This window comes from Aplysia californica, unplaced genomic scaffold (genome assembly GCF_000002075.1).
Source record: "Aplysia californica isolate F4 #8 unplaced genomic scaffold, AplCal3.0 scaffold00034, whole genome shotgun sequence".
NCBI classification, from domain to species: Eukaryota; Metazoa; Mollusca; class Gastropoda; order Aplysiida; family Aplysiidae; genus Aplysia; species Aplysia californica.
Genome location: NW_004797304.1, coordinates 33,548 through 37,739, shown reverse-complemented (window position 1 = coordinate 37,739; position 4,192 = coordinate 33,548). Strand labels below are relative to the sequence as shown.

The following is a 4,192-nucleotide window of genomic DNA, read 5'->3' as shown; positions in this document are numbered from 1 at the left end:
ACCCCGGTGCGGAGCTCATCTTCACGGATGGCTCCAAAAAAGACAATGAAGTGGGCGCCGCACCCCTACCTCCCAACAGTACACTCCAGAGGAGACTCCATTTTCTCTGCGGAGGCCACTGTCATTGACATGACACTGGACTCCGTAGAAAATTCCCCAAACAAATCTTTCCTAATCCTTTCTGACTCTCTGTCTTACATCACCTAACTCACAAAGTACACACCCAAAAATAGTTAGGCTACAACAGAAAATTCACACACTATCAGAGACAGGAAAAAACATCATGTTCGCATGGATACCTAGCCATGTGGGCATCCGAGGAAATGAGCAGGTAGACGATCTAGCGAAGATAGCTTCATCCCTTCTGCTGGGATCAACGACAGACTGACTTTGGAAATAAAGTCAAAAAGTACACCCCCAGTCTGTGGGAGAGCCACTGGGAAAAGCAGAAAAACAATAAACTATATGTTATAAAACCCAAACTAGAACAGCCCTGACCAACAAATACCTCCTACAGGGAGATGAGAAGCCGTTCTGTGTCGGATGCGACACAGATTTTACCATTAGACACATCTTAACCGAATGTCTAGACTTTGGAGAGATCCGAAGGAAATATTATAAATGCAAGAAATTGCAAGACATTTTTTTCCGTCGCTGTTCCCAATAGAATTTTGAATTTTGTGAAGGCCATTGGCCTTTATGGCAAATTGTAAAGTGAAGCAATATTGTTTTTAAAAATGTATTGTTATTTATAAGAGTTGTTTTAAATCGCAAATATATTTACACTGAATTTTAGTATTTTAGCATTTTAAAGTCTAATTGTCGACAAACCGTGCAGTGAACTGTTGCGAATGCTACCAACTTGTGTTTGGCGCGCTCATATGACCTTACGCAGTTGCAAGTGCCGTAAAACCCTGTACTACTACTACTAGCAACTATCAAAGACAGAAACGAGTCTTCTTCTACCCCGCGGAAGGCAACGACCCCATCAGTGTACTGCAAAAGAGATCCAGGCCACCCAGAATACAGCATAGAGTTAGTGGCACAGCAGCCACCCTGGTGGAATGAAGAGACCGAGGCATTGTGGAAGATCGAACACCTGGCGCTGAGAAGACTCGAGAGATCAAACGTGCAGTTGAAAGCTGAGAAAAAGCTAGCAGATCTCAGATTCAATGAGGCAGCAAAAGAAGCCAAGGACCTAGCATATGATAACTTCTGCCAGGGCCTTGTATCAGTTCTGGAACTTCTACAGGTGCATGACTAATAGGAAGTGCAAACAAGCTACCCCTGATTTCCAACGAAAGGATGATATGTTGATGCGCAATGATGAAGAAAAAGGCCGTGCTCTGTTTAGGAGATACCTAAGACAGTTTGACAGGAAAGACGAGAACAAGAGAAAACAGCTGCTCAACAGGATCCAACAGGACTACAAAGATGAACTCTGACTGCAATTTGTTACACACGAAATGTTACATAAATATATCCAGGAAGCATCCAATACTTCTCCTGGTCCTGACAGAGTACGTTATAGCCTCATGAAGAACATGGAGGAAGGACAGACAATGGCACTAGCCGAGAGGCTAAACGAAAGCCTGTGGACTGGGGATATACCTAAAGACTGGCTGGACAGTCACCTGTCCCCAGTTTCTAAGCCAGACAAGGACCCAAGCAAGATTGCCTCATATCGCATAGTGACCATGCAAAATACCGCCGGGAAGCTGCTGGAGAAAATCGTGGCACGCAGATTGGCAATAAAGCTGGAGGAAAAGAACGCCCTACCGCCGGAACTGGGCAGCTATAGAAGAGGAAAGATCACATGGATGAATGCTGCCACTCTTGCATCCGACGTATATGATGACTTTGAACGGGGGGAAGAGTGGTAACAGCACTTGACCTGGAAGATGCCTACAACCGAGTTCAGTACGACACATGAGGACTCTAGTCAACTTGAAGGTAGATCCACATTTAGTATAAAGGATTGGGGCAGCGCTGCTCAAACTAAAGGTAGCACTACCAGGATTACCACAGTTCGCCAGTTCTGTTCAACGTTTATACAATAAGGTAATTCCAACTAGCTGGAGGGGCCCGGACATGTACTCAGTTTTGCTGATGATGTGGAGCGGATGATACAGCAGAGAGAGTACAGGAATAACTCGACAGACTTGAACAGTGGTGTGAAGCGTACAACGGGAAACTGCACCCAGACAAATCCTGTGCACTGTGGTGTACACTGAATAACCATGCAGTGCACGATGACATGCCAAGTATCTCGATTGGAGGCAAAGTGCTGAAGAGGGAACCCACACTGAAGTGCTTGGGCATCACGTTTGATCGCACTCTCTCTGGCAAAGATCACATCACGAGAACAATCTCCAGGGCGAGAAAAGGCCTAACAGCTCTTGGGATGATGGCCAGAGCTAAGATGAGCAAAAAAATCCTTGTCATCCTCTACCAGACTCTCTGTCGTAGAGACTCGGACCCTCGAGGTGTTACAAAATGAAGGAATGAGGGCAATCCTGGGGTGCACAGGAGATACCTCAACTGAAGCAATGAGATACTTCCTGGACTTCCCATGTGCATGCAGTGACCCCAACACAGTGGACAAGTCCAAGCCTTTCTGCGAGTCAGCGCAGACGAGACGAACCCTCTACATAAGAAAGTGGGACGGCAGATGACGGCTAAAGAGGGGCACAGAATGGATGACTCAAGCCACGAATACCATCAACGAGTGCTGCCAGATCAGGAGAGGCAGGGGATTGGGTTGTGGTCGATGATGCGTTCGGAGAGTACACAACAATGAAGGCAACATTGGGTAGAGAATGTCGCAACTGGCCACTTGGAGCTACAAACTCTGAAATTGAAACCCTGATAGAATAGCATAGCGAACATGGAGATGCTGTGATCTTCACGGATGGATCAGTCAACAAAGGAGTCAAATCGGGCTGGGCCTTCAGTGTCAGAGTTGATGGGGTAGTAGTGAAAGAGCGAAGTGGAGCAACTGCACTGACAACATCAAGTAAGTGTATGGAGATATAAGCCATAATTGAAGCTCTACACTGGATCAAGAACACAAGCCATCAGCAAGCAGTAATCATTTCTGACTCAATGAGCACACTACAGAAGGTACAGAAAGGGATGCTGTATGTGGACTGGAAGGCTACGATCAGGGAGATCAGCCTGGAAAGAGTGGCCTGGATCTTCTGCCCGGGTCATGCAGGGGTCACCGGCGACGAGAGAGCAGACAAGCAAAAGTGGGAGGGAATTTGACACTTGACCCAGTAATTTTCAGACGATCTTGATATCTAGATACTGCTACCAAACATGTTCCCAGACTTTAACGCTTTAGACTTTTTCATGTGGAGATATCCGAAGGACGGGACCTTTTAAAACCGGTTTGAGAACAAAATTAAAAGTTGAAAAGAAAGGGACAAAGCACTATAGTGAGTCAAAAATTTATGGCACTACTTATTGTTAAATGTCTCCTCAATCGTCAAAGATAAACGCTCCAGCTTTTGCACCGTGACTTTTGTTTAACAGATTCTGGTAAACACCTGTTAGCTCTATTGTAGAAAATTGTTTAATAAACACTGTTTAAAAAATCCCAGTTTCTACTGATTTTAAAAGGTTTGCGGCTGTTACAACGTGGCTTTTAAAAGGAAGTCCGTCAGTTTTTTCTAATCGCGAGATTATCTTTATTGAAAGCATGTTTTGGGAACTTCTAGTTCTAGGGCAAAAACATGTTCACTATAAATCAATATCTTGAAACTAGTTTTGCCTCTAAAAATATCATTGGTGAGCTGTGGCGTAAGCCATATGCGTACGCAAAATATGAGTGAGAAGCAGGAACTGTTGTGAACAATTCCTGTTTCCGCGTGAAGGAGATTTGTAGTATATAAATTAGTGAAGAAAAGTTTTTAATCAAGCCTCAATAAATTTAATGAGGAAAATATGATTTAGTTGAGACAAATCGATGCAAACTGCGGTGCAAACTATAGGTGACATTGATTAATAAGATATTTGATATACTTGCACACGAATTTTTGACCTCTGTTTAAATCAAATCAATAATCTCTGAACTGGGAAACCCACGAGCTTTTCTTTGTTAATACTGAATTTTGCGTTTAATGTTTTTCTTTAACCAGTGTGTGTGTGTGTGTGTGTGTGTGTGTGTGTGTGTGTGTGTGTGTGTGTG

General features: G+C 44.1%; 1 protein-coding gene across 1 annotated transcript in view; it reads left to right on the top strand.

The window, feature by feature from the left end:
* Window positions 1–4,192, top strand: part of LOC101857227 — an 84,973-nt gene that overhangs the window by 77,833 nt on the left and 2,948 nt on the right. The gene's annotated exons all lie outside the window — the stretch shown is intronic.